Genomic DNA, 13,319 nt, shown 5'->3' with positions numbered 1-13,319 from the left:
TGCCATCTGGTCCAGGTGGCTTGTTACTGTTAAATTTCTCAGTTAATTCCAAAACCTCCTCTAGTGATACTTCAATCTGTGACAATTCCTCAGATTTGTCACCTACAAAAGATGGCTCAGGTTTGGGAATCTTCCTAACATCCTCAGCCGTGAAGATTGAAGCAAAGAATTCATTTAGTTTCTCAGCAATGACTTTATCATCTTTAAGTGCTCCTTTTGTATCTCGATCTTCCAGGCCCCTTTGCTGAGGCTGGACCAAGTAAACCTAGACCAGGGATCGTCAAGCTTTGACATGCAGCCCGTCAGGGAAATATGCTGGTGGGCTGGGACGGTTTGTTTACCTGCAATGTCCGCAGGTTCGGCTGATTGCAGCTTCCACTGGCCGTGGTTCGCCGTTCCAGGCCAATGGGGGCTGCAGGAAACATGGTGGGCCGAGGGATGTGCTGGCCACCGCTTCCTGCAGCCCTCATTGGCTGCAGGAAGCCAATTAGTTGAAACAATAGTAAAGAATAAAATTGTTAGACACATAACCGTGGCTACTGCGATCTTCCGAACCTGCAGACGCTGCAGATAAACAAACTGCCCCAGCCCACGAGTGGATTTCCCTGATGGGCCGCATGCCAAAGGTTGCTGATCCCTGACCTAGACCATCCCTGACAGGTGTTTGTCCAATCTGTTTTTAAAAACCTCCAGTGATGGGGATTCCACTGTCTCCCTTGGGAGCCAATTTCAGAGCTGATAGTTGGAAAGTTTTTCATAATATCTAACCTAAATCTCTATTGTGGCAGATTAAGCCAATTACTTTTTGTCCTACCTCCAGTTGACATGGAGAACAATTGATCATCATCCTCTTGATTGGCATTAACATATTAGACTATTATCAAGTCCCCTCCTTTTTCTTCTTTTCTCAAGACTAAACATACCCAGTTTTTTTAATTTATCCTCAGACGTCATGTTTTCTAAACCTTTTATAATTTTTGTTGCTCTTCTCTGGACTGATCCAATGAACTTTCCTCTATATCTGCAGTCCCATATTTGTTTGTTAGACAGTCATAAATAATTTAGGATCATCATAATAAAAAAATTAGAGCTTTTCTCTTTCAAAATAATCTGTAGCTGGCCGGGAATAAAACTGCCATCTCAGCAGCAATGATAGAAAAAACTGCCATTAAAGATCAGAAATATATCTCTCTAGGTGTCAGCTGGCATGCAATATTTAGGAATATATATTCCCTGAAATACACTGGGTGTTCACATGCAACATAGGAATATAGTTTATTATATTTCTTATTCTAGCCTTCCTGTGGCTAGGTGTGAAATCCATCTTCTCTGCTGCTGTCATGTTTCTACTCAGGAATTGCTGTAGATGCATGCACAACAGCACTTAGACATTTTTAGAAATTATTTTGTTTTCTCTTTTAGTTTTTCTTCTAAGCCCCATGTGTCTTTCTTATGCTAAGGTCTTTCCTGTTATGAACATGAACTCTAAGGATTATGCTCACGTTGGGACGAAGTAATGCCACAAGCTCAGTTGTGACCTTCAGTTTCACCAAGTACACTCTCATCATTTTGGAAAGCACAACATTACTTTATGAGCCATGAATGTAGTGGTAAACACAATCTTTGGGTGATTCTGAACCCCCCCCCCCCGGCAGTACAGAAAAAAAGGAGAAACACATTTCACCATTTTTATCTCATTTTACCATTTTTTGTTGAGAAACATTTTGTAAATCAGTAGGTTCGTCTGTCCCTGTGGATACAGCCTTCAGCTAGAGACAATGCAGAACAGCCTTTGGGCAGTGAGGAATGAGTTTCCATAGCTATATCTCTTTCCATGCATTCTGGCTCCTGTTTTCTATGGATTACTTCAGACCATTCAGTAGTGAACTGACTTGCAAGCCATAAAATTGCATTATTCAGCTATCACATGACAACCCTCCTCACCAAAACTTAAGTAAATGCACATAAAAGACAAAAACAGATTTACAAGTAGAGGAATTGCCTTTTATATCCAACATGTTTCAGAATGATAGATTTGCAGCATTGCATGGGACAAACGGTAAAACTCTGGTTATATATATTTGGAAGAAATCATTCTGAGTAAGGGGTTAAACTTAAAAAATGCAAGTATTTTATATGATGTAGCTGTTTGCTGAAGGAGAGAATAACGTCCCCTCTGTGTTGGCTCTGTATGTTACAATGGTCTTTTAGCTTCTTTAATACTCTTTCTGACAGCTGTTGTAATATAAAAAGTTCCCACACTGCTTGTATCATAATGAAACTGAGGTAGATCAGTATCCCACAGAGAACTGATCATTCTATTTTATTCCAAACAAGGAAATGTTTGCATAATAAAACTACGTGATTATTTAGGTAATCATACATGTATTACTTAAACTGTAGAAAGGAAAGACACTGAAAGTTAAGGGCACCTTAATGCTCTCACTCTGCCCATTTGTGCTTGTATAATGAAGAATAAACAATGCAGAATGTCCTAGTCATGTTTAGAATATCTGTCAAATCATAGACTTAAGGCAATTAGAAACTGCAGTGGGACATTTCCTGCATTGACAGAATCAGGAATATTAGAGATCCGGGTGGTGGAACTAGGGGTGCGGCAGCAAGTCCTGGCTTGAAGTGGTTTCTATCATATACAGGGTTTACAGTTTTTCTCAGTGGCTTTCAGCACCCCCATTAAAAAAATTGTTCCAACATCACTGTTAGAGATGGGAAAGAATGGTTATCGAGTCCTTTGCCATACCATTGCAGGATTGTTCCAGGTGATATACTTTTTCCTCATCGCTCTTGAAAGAGTCTATACATCGCTGTTTATCTTTAATGGTACTTGCCAGGCTCTCTCCATATGTTTTAAAAGATTAGAATCACATTTTCCTTTTTCTGTTACTCTAGAACAGTGCTTCACAAATTGAGTCATGGCTCCCCCAAAGAGCAATGAATGTTTGAGGAAAAAAAATAAATCAGTATGCCGCCCCTTTGTCTTTTTCTAATAAAGAGACTGTTAAGCTAGGCTTAAAAATCACCTCCTCTTACCTCTGGGTCTGGGTCTCATGCTGCAGCTGCTGGGGCTGGGAGCCTCTCTGTCCCCTCCAATCCTGCAGGAGGTTGTAGTGGTAATTTAGATGGAATAAATGGGCCCAAAGAGTCAAAGGCATTAGCATGACCCTGTCACTGTCCAACCTTAAACAATGTAAAAAAAGTTTGGGGTTTGGTATACAGAGATCTCAGCCTGCTTAGTACCAGGGTAAACACACCATTAAATATTCTTTTAATCTTTTGTTGAAGTTATACAGAAAAAGAAGGAAAAACAATTCAAGCATTTGAAATGTAAAGTAGTAAGTAGGGCTTTCATTTTAACAACATCCTTTGTTTCCTTTCCCTTTATGTGTAGAGAGTTTTCAGAAGATACCCCCACCCCTCCATGTGGCAGTCTTTTAGATTGTTTCAATGTTTTTTTCACATTATTTCAATACAGCACAAATGTAGTGCTGTCGGGCCAGATTTTTCAAAATATCAAGGCACCTAAAGATGCACATTGGCACCTAGGAGGATTTTCAAAAGTACCTAACTCTTATTTATTTCAGAAGGAGTTAGGCATCTATCGGCATTTTTAGGCACCTTTGAAAATTTGGCCCATAATATATGAGTGCTAATGAAACACTGACAAACCCTAAACCATAGAATCACTGCATGTCAATATTAGATTAACTAATATCATGACATAAAGTCCTGTTTCTCATGGAATGACACTATGGGGTTTTTTTTTGGTCAATTAATAATTTTCAGACCAACTGAGAGCAGTTGGCAATAAGTTTAAATACAGAATATCTTTTTGCTTCTCTTTTACTGTGTCTTGCCATCTGTTTAATCTTAACTGCATGCAACTATTCCTGCCCAAAACTAAACACACAAAATTTAACTTTCTGTTTTTCTAATAATGTTCTTCAATGTCAATCAAAGGTTCCAGACCATTATTAGAAAGCATACAATCCTTAGCATAAAGCAACACCTGGCAGGATTACAAATAAGAACATTTACATGAAAAATATGCTGTAGGTAATAACTCCATTAATTTAATTGTTTCCAATAATATATAATTGATTTGGAGGTCACAAAGCTATTATGAGTTTGGAAAGTTTGTTGAGTGGATTCTGTATTTGGCACCTGCATATTAATGCTTTTAACACATTGTGGGAGTGACGCTGAATTATGTTTCAAAATAAGATGTGGAGCTGGACACGTGGGAGAATAACTTTAAGAAAGCAGCTTCAGGATTCTGAGCTGAAAAGCAGGAAAGGTGTTGCAGCTCTCTTCTCAGTATTTCTTTTACACTTCTCTTGATGTATATTATGGAAGAAGAATGACACTGTTATCTCCTTTGCTTGATTCTTCTAATCCTGTTCCCCATCCCTGCATCCATGCCTCTCATGGAACATACTTGTGCATCATAAGCTCATAACATTGAAGTTTTTGTATGAAAACATCAAGGCAGAATTTGGTGATGTTGCATAAAAATGTCATCATTTTGAGTCAGGAACCTCCATATCGATGCACATCACAATGTGGCAATGTTTCATGGGTGCAAAAAGTTACTTTGTTACCAGTGAGTATCCCATAAGTACTATTTTAGCCCTGATTAATTGAAAAAATCCCTGCAACCTCAGGAAAAGTTGTAAACTGCACAATTTACATCATTCTCAACATCTTGAGAGGGGGCAGCATAAACCTTTATTGAACCTTCATTATTATGTCATTGTCCTTTAAGGCTGATTAGAATTGCTTAGAGATCTGGATAAGCTTCATGGTTATTAACCATTGGTGAATTATTTTTAAATATCTAATAAATATCCTGGCAGTTCAGGTATGAGGCTACAGAGGTCAAGTACATACATAGAGGGGCTGGAATGGAAAAGTGGTGTGTAGTTCCCGTAAAATGCCTATTGACTGTTACGGGGGTTGCGGGCACTTAGCACCTCCCATGAAGAGATCAGAACCATTCATGCCTGGACCCTGAGTGATTTAATATTTTAAAGGTCAATGAAACACAGTGGTAAAAATCTAAATAAAACAAACTGACAGATATTTTTCAGTCCTTTCCAGTTGACACCCTGCTGTTGTAGATAGGTCTCTGTTCTGCACTGAGACCATTGCTGTGGATCTCTGAGCCCTGGCTAAGTCACACTGGAGTCTGTGGGACTGTGGAAGAGTCTTTGCCCCTCCATTTCTCTGACTTCCCTGCCCAGAGAATCAGGAAAATTAGGGGGAACTCTGAAGCCACTCCCGTCTCTGAATTCCACATACGCTCCACCTCAACCACCCACATACACACACACATTCACACCCTAAAAGGGATCATTCCATGAAAAATCTGCAGAGTGATTATCATGGAATAGTCTATCCCCTCAGCCACCTCATCTTGTATGAGTTTCTCTACAGCTGGGGACAATCTGGGCATGGGTCAATTCCTGATAGTTTCAGGAATAATTCCTGAAAGTTAAGTATTTAAAATCTGCCTTTGCACACTCAATCAAGAGTTAACTCCCTCATCCTATGTCAGGATCATCTAACATGGACCTCTGGGCCCCAAATGGCTGCCACTGAATTATGATTGTTTTTGTTTTTTAAGATTGCAATGCCAAAGCATTCATCTACAGATTCAGACTTAAGAGGGCATAAACATTCATGTAGATTGACTCATGGTCTCCATGTTTAATATGGCAATTTCTACCTATTTCCTTTTATGAAAAGTTGCTTAGAAATCTATTTGATGCTAGCAGTTCAGAAAATAAGGCAAGTTGTACTTGAGAATACCGCTTCAAAGGGTTTATTGATTTGCGGGGGATAATTGAACGTTTCATTAAGGGCCTTCGGTGAGATTCTTCCTTCAGAAATTCTATTGATATGTAAGGCTCTAAAAAGGCAAAATGTCGTCTTTTTAAATGATTGATCTTCTAGGGCAAAAGTGTCAGTAACTGAGGAGTTTGAAATCCACAGAGTATGTTGAGGCATGTTCTAGTCAAGTTTTTCAGAATGTAGATTTTAATTATGTTGCAAGAAGCAAAATGTTTGATATATTATTGTGTCAGTTAGATCTATCTTACTTGAGATTAGATAAAATAATTCTTTTTTATTTGTGTGTGTACTTCAATCAATTCATTGGGAAGACAGAATCTTACAGTTTTTGGTATGCCTTTAATGTGGGTTGTTAGTCTTTAAAAAGCAACGCTGGCCAGAGCATTTTTTTCTGAGATCGTGGGGATATTTTGTTTTAGCACCATCATAGGACCCAGCCACACCATCAGGGGCTTATTCACCTGCACATCTACTAATGTGATAGATGCCGTCATGTGCCAGCAATGCACCTCTGCTATGTACATTTGCCAAACCGGACAGTCTCTATGTAAAAGGATAAGTTCACACAAATCAGACATCAGGAATGGTAACATACAAAAGCCAGTAGGAGAACACTTCAATCTTGCTGGACATTCAACAACAGATTTAAAAGTAGCCTTTCTTCAACAAAAAAACTTCAAAAACAGACTTCAAAGAGAAACTGCAGAGCTACAATTCATTTGCAAACTAAACACCATCAATTTGGACTGGAATAGGAACAGGCAGTGGCTGGCACACTGCAAAAGCAATTTTCCCTCTCTTGGCATTGACACCTCCTCATCAATTATTGGGAGTGGACCACATCCATCCTGACTAAATTGGCCTTTTACATTGGTTCTCCACTTGGAAAGTTACTCCCTTCTCTTCATGTGCCAATATATATTTATGCCTGTATTTGTAATTTTCAGTCCATGCATCTGAAGAAGTGGGTTTTTTACCCATGAAAGCTTATGCCCAAATAAATCTTAGTCTTTAAGGTGCCACCAGACTCCTCGTTGTTTTAGTGAAACTGAGGTTTACTGACATTTACCAATAAAAATTAAATCCTTCCAAGCCTACACATACAAGTGTGTTTGTGTATGTCAGTGCACATGCATGGTCTGGTAAAAGGGTTATATTTGCTCAAATATGAAACAGCTGGATTATTCACCAGTGTTGAGCCATGACTAAATTATGCAGTCATCCCAAAGGAGTGTGGATAAAATCAGTGAAACACCTCACACCATCAGGTATTCTCTATATGACAGATGGCACAGGAAGGCTATTACAGAGACATTTATAGAGCTTTAAAAATGGTATTGGATTGTTTATTATATCCCTTTGTCTGTAAAAGTAGGCTCCATTTATTACCTTAGCCTGGATTCATCCTCTTGGATCCATGCATGGAGGGGACAGTCTATATACTGACCTCCCCACTTCTGCATAAAAGGAGGGGTCAGCTGCCACTCAGCACCACATTAGCTCCATTCCAACACCATAGAGCATTCCCAGAAAAGATCATTAACCTGCATTCACAACCTGGGAGTCCCGGATACAACTGCAGCCACGGGGAGTCCTTGTTAGCCCAGTTCTTTGAAGGTACATGACAAATGCAGTTTGGACATGATTTTGGAATTAAGATTTCTGCAATTTGTTATACACAGACCACCACTATACATATGGATATATGTGGTGGATGTTTGTGGATATTGTAGGCAGGGCTGATGGTACTGCCTATTAATGTTGCCCAATATTTTCCATTATAAGACCCTGCTTTTAGTTGCTTATAACTTTGCCAGACTTTAAATGAGGTTGAGCAGGCTTTTCCTTGCAATTGCAGCTTAGAGCTACTGTGGGCTGTGCAGGGCTAGACACTGAAAAGAAAAGATTTGCAGGGCCAGCCACTGAAGAGGAGATTTGTCTCTTGTATGCTCTCATTAACACACTCACACACACACACACACACACGAGTAGGGGGAGTAAATTGGGACAAGGATCCTAAGAGCAGGGGAGACACATCACTGGGACTGGAGCCTGCGGGGGAGAAAAGAGGAAGACTAATAATGGGAGCCAGGAAAGAGGATTTTTCATAGATTTTTTTGAAAGGCTCAAAGGGACCATTTAATAATCTAGTCCGATCTTAGAGGAGACTTGGACTGTCTGGGCAAGGAGACTGGGAGATGGGGATGGAAATGGAAGGTAGGAGAGAACTGGAAACCTCCCAGTGAGTGGGAGGAGACTGAGATTGGATGAGAACTCAGCAGAGAAGACTAGGACTTAGTGGACAAGGACACTGGGACTAAGAACTAATGGGGGTAGGGAAGGGGAGACAGATCTAATGAGGAGTCAGGGTGACGGGGAAGAACTGGGACTGTCTGGGTAAAGAAACTGGGACAAAGAATGGTGGACTGGATAAGGGGCACAGTGATGGAGACTGGGACAGGGAGCCAGTGGAGATGGGGAATATGGTTTGGGGGTGGGGGAGGCAACTAGATACTGAGGGAGGATGGTGGAAAGAGAGACAGGATGAAGAGCCTGGAGATCAGAACTGGCTGGGCAAGGTGACTGGGGACAAGGAACCAGAAGTTGGGGAGAGATTGGGATTGAGACTGGGGTAAGACTAGGACTGCAAAGGCAACCTTAATTCTGGCATTTCCTAGCTTTTGAGTGCTTGACTTTGAGGCCTCAATATATTCATTTGTAGGTATGCATGAATCTTACAGAGCAAATAGATATATATGTGTAAACACACAAATACATACACATACACACACAGTCTTCTACCTCAGACATATCTCAACATATCCTACATCACACACTCTTCAGACACTGATTTTCTGGGGTTTAGATATCTTTAATATTTCTCTCTACACAGATGCAAACTGGGCCCTGACTGAACTGCACATTTAAATTTCTGTGAGTGTACACAAAGACTGGACACATGGCATTCACATTTGTCTTTGTTAAATAAGGGAAAAGAAGTAAACTTTTGTTGCAGTCCCACAGCAGCACCAAATGGTGGCACAGAATTTGCTAATTTGCTAACAGAATTTTATTCTCTTCAACCTCTTTATTTATTTCTCTATAAACTGTTTGGGTTTTGTTTCCTTGGAATCATAGAAGATTAGGGTTGGAAGAGACCTCAGGAGGTCATCTAGTCCAACCCCCTGCTCAAAGCAGGACCAACCCCAACTAAATCATCCCAGCCAGGACAAGGCAAGGACAAGGGTAAGCTTGCAAAATCTAACTATGTGCTTATGAGCTAAGACAAACAATCAAACCTCAAGCAGCCGGTATTCTTTGAAAACGGAGGCAGAAACAACCTCCTTCGACTAATCCCATAAAATTCTCTGTGGTGTTGAACCACAGAACACAATAGTAGAGGGTGTTAAATCTGTGGGAGGAGGAAGGAGATTTGTGCACTTGATTTTGAGTTAGCATAATAAGCACGCACAAAATACTGTCCTGGAAAGGAAGAATAAATAGTGTCTCATTTCCCCCTCTCTCCCCCCCCCCAGCTAGAAAGGGAAAAACATTCTTGAGTTAGTTTCATCTGACTTGGTGCCTTTGGCTGAAACTTTTAATGAAAGCCTTTCTGTTTAAAATGCAGATGAGGGGCTATCCTGATGCCTGAGCGATAGAGTATCAGCTGCTGGTTTCAGAGTAGCAGCCCTATTACTCTGTATTCTGCAAAAAGAAAAGGAGTACTTGTGGCACTTTAGAGACTAACAGATTTATTTGAGCATAAGCTTTCGTGAGCTACACCTCACTTCATCGGATGCATTCGGTGGAAAATACAGTGGGGAGATTTATATATACACACAGAGAACATGAAACAATGGGTTTTATCATACACACTCTAAGGAGAGGTTTCAGAGTAGCAGCCGTGTTAGTCTGTATTCGCAAAAAAGAAAAGGAGTACTTGTGGCACCTTAGAGACTAACAAATTTATTTGAGCATAAGCTTTCGTGAGCTACAGCTCACTTCATCAGATGCATCCGATGAAGTGAGCTGTAGCTCACGAAAGCTTATGCTCAAATAAATTTGTTAGTCTCTAAGGTGCCACAAGTATTCCTTTTCTTTTTTACTGTAAGGAGAGTGATCACTTAAGATGAGCTATTACCAGCGGTGGGGGGGAGGAGGAAAACCTTTTATGGTGATAATCAAGGTGGGCCATTTCCAGCAGTTAACAAGAACGTCTGAGGAACAGTGGGGGGTGGAGTGGGGGGGAGAAATAACATGGGGAAATAGTTTTACTTTGTGTAATCAGCCATCCACTCCCAGTCTCTATTCAAGCCTAAGTTAATTGCATTCAGTTTGCAAATTAATTCCAATTCAGCAGTCTCTTGCTGGAGTCTGTTTTTGAAGTTTTTTTGTTGAAGGATAGCCACTCTCAGGTCTGTAATCGAGTGACCGGAGAGATTGAAGTGTTCTCCGATTGGTTTTTGAATGTTCTAATTCTTGATGTCTGATTTGTATCCATTTATTCTTTTACGTAGAGACTGTCCAGTTTAACCAATGTACATGGCAGAGGGGCATTGCTGGCACATGATGGCATATATCACATTGGTAGATGTGCAGGTGAACGAGCCTCTGATAGGTTTCAGAGTAGCAGCCATGTTAGTCTGTATTCGCAAAAAGAAAAGGACTACTTGTGGCACCTTAGAGACTAACAAATTTATTAGAGCATAAGCTTTCGTGAGCTACAGCTCACTTCATCGAATGCATCCGATGAAGTGAGCTGTAGCTCACGAAAGCTTATGCTCTAATAAATTTGTTAGTCTCTAAGGTGCCACAAGTAGTCCTTTTCTTTTTGAGCCTCTGATAGTGTGACTGATTAGGCCCTATCAACTGCTGTGTGGGGAACCAGCTAAGAAGCTAAGTCCCTTTTCTCACATCAAGCAGGCAAGGGCTGTGCTTGTTAGAGAGGTGGTGTTCTTGGCCTGCTACCAGGAAAAGCTTGCTAAGAGTTGCATTAAGTCCTGGCACTTGTCTGCCCTGTTGACTTTGAGGTCAGGTTCTGCCATGCATTGACAGCATAAATTCATGGAAGAAGCAAAATATACTAGAATTAAGAGATCAGTGAAAGCCTTTTGACCCCTGCTCTCATGAGGGCTGGTCATTGAGGGAATGATCCCTAGAGATAAGTATCCTTAGGTGTTCTTCCACCACAGCTGCCTAGGGTCATAGTGTCCGTCCTAGTGCTGAATTAGTTTGGGTCACTTACCTAAAAAAAGTCTTGCCCTAAGTCTTCAGTGAAGTCACAGACCAGGACCTCATTGTGCTTTGCACAGGAAAAACACAGAACAAAAAGGCAATGCCTCAAAGAGCTTACAATCTATGGGTAAGACAAGAGACAACAGATAGGTACAGACTGATTGACGGGGGCAGTTCAGTGGGACAATTTCATAAGAATGATAGGCACAGGCTGCCTAACCATTGGCAAGTGTTTTGTAGGCATCACAACAGAGGAGAGTTGAGGAGAGATCTTAAAGAGGACAGTGAGGTACCTTTGCAGATGTTCCCAGGGAGCACCTCCCAGGTGTGAGGGACAGTACGGAGGCTGACATCATTGACCAACTGGAGGCAGGGTCAACATCTTGATAGCATATGGAGGATGATAGGTAGGGTGTGCATAGGCTGTAAAGGGTCTTGATAGCGAAGACAAGTAGCTTATGTTTGAAGCAATGAAGAAAAGGGAGCCAGTGAAGGGGTGCAAAGAGAGGGGGGACATGTTCAATGCAATTGGCTATAGGAAAATGATCTTTGCAACAGCAATCTGAATGGGTATGAGCAGAGAAAGATTGCATTTTTCATGGTCAGAGATAACGAGAGCTTGGATGAGTGTGATGCTTCCCAGTGGTACCCGGGGTTCTGAGGCATTTTGCTACCATCTGTCCTTAGCGTGTGGAAGCCTCATCTGTATCTGCCATGGATCAGCTTCCTGGCTGCAGGTGGGACAAGTACTCCCCTCTCAGCCTTTGTGGGCTCTGCTTCCCCTACCTTTGCAGGCAAGTGATAGGCACACACCATCCCTTGAGCCCCCTGAGCATCCCCTTGGAGATGTTGGGATCAACCCCTGATCCTCTGAACACACAGATTCTCTACTTCCAAAGGAATAACACACACCAGCGTACAGATTTACCTCAGGATCACTGCTCTGCTTAACACACAGCACTTAGATAGGTTTATAATGAAAATGATAATAAGTTTATTATCAAAGAACAGAGATTCAAATGATAGTAAGAAAGAATATTGGAAACAAATGATTACATGTAAAATAAAATCATAACACACACACTCTGGGGCCTAAACTTAACACTTACATTACTGTGCCTCCTATGGTGTAGCTTATCCCAAGTCCTTTCTTCAGAGATTTTTCTTGGGGTTCCTTTGTCTTTGTAAATCCTTGGACCTACACCTGGCCCACACAGTAAATGCAGCCTGTCCCCAAGTATGCCCATTGTTTTTATGCCGATTGAGTTGATCCAGAGGCACACAATACACAATGGTGTGCAGAGAGATAAGTGTTGATTATCCCCTTCCTGCCTAGAATCTGTTTATCACCTTCTGGTGACCTGTCTAAACTTACATACTTTAAAAACATCATTTTCAGTATACATACAGAACTCCATACACATCTGCACATAAGTTTCACAATGATTGTCATGACATGTGATTTCAGTAAAGACTTTACATGACCCCTTTTGGTGAACCCGGGGGATCCCTTTAATCCTATATACCTGTGTGCCCTCTGCCAGTGGGTATCAGGAAATCCTTGAGTCACAGCAAGAGGCTTAGTGTTGTGGATGGTGAGAAAAGGCTGAATCTTACAGATGTTATGCAGAAAGAATTGGCAAGAGTTAGACACAGCCTGGATATGAGGGTCTAGAGACAGGGCTGAGTCAAAGATAAGCGAGTAGGAGGATGGTGGTTGAGGACAGTGACTGAGAAAGGGTGGAGGGGCTATCTAAATATATATATATTCTCCAGATCAGTATATTTTGTGCTACTGAGTGACAAAATATGGCTATCAAATACCAATTGGCCCTTTCGCTTCATTAAGTTTAGAGTCTGAATTTGGATCCTTTTCTTCACTCTGACATATATTCTAGCTAGCTCTTTCATTTGTATTTAATAAGTACCAATCAAGTCCTCCGGGCGCTGTGCAAAGCATTTAAAACAGGACAACTCAATAGCTGAAACAATGACAAGTGCACATTTCCAACCCAACCCTACAGCCCACAACAAGTTATTTGCACAGTTTGATTGCCCAAAAGAGACGCTCATGCTTCACATCCCAACATTTCCCATACACCAAAACCCAGCCCTTCAATCAGCTACTCTCTTTACAGTTTATGCCCCTACCCTTTCTGTACCTTGTGTCATGGATATGTATGTTTGACAGTGCACATTTAGAAACAGTAGAA

The 13,319-nt window shown here is 41.1% G+C and overlaps 1 protein-coding gene across 3 annotated transcripts in view; it reads left to right on the top strand.

Moving 5' to 3' along the window:
- Window positions 1–13,319, top strand: part of PDGFD (platelet derived growth factor D) — a 193,642-nt gene that overhangs the window by 69,355 nt on the left and 110,968 nt on the right. The window lies entirely within an intron of this gene.

This window comes from Dermochelys coriacea, chromosome 1 (assembly GCF_009764565.3).
Source record: "Dermochelys coriacea isolate rDerCor1 chromosome 1, rDerCor1.pri.v4, whole genome shotgun sequence".
Taxonomy (NCBI): domain Eukaryota; kingdom Metazoa; phylum Chordata; order Testudines; family Dermochelyidae; genus Dermochelys; species Dermochelys coriacea.
Note: the sequence above shows the minus strand (reverse complement) of the source record. Positions and strands in the feature narration are given on the sequence as shown.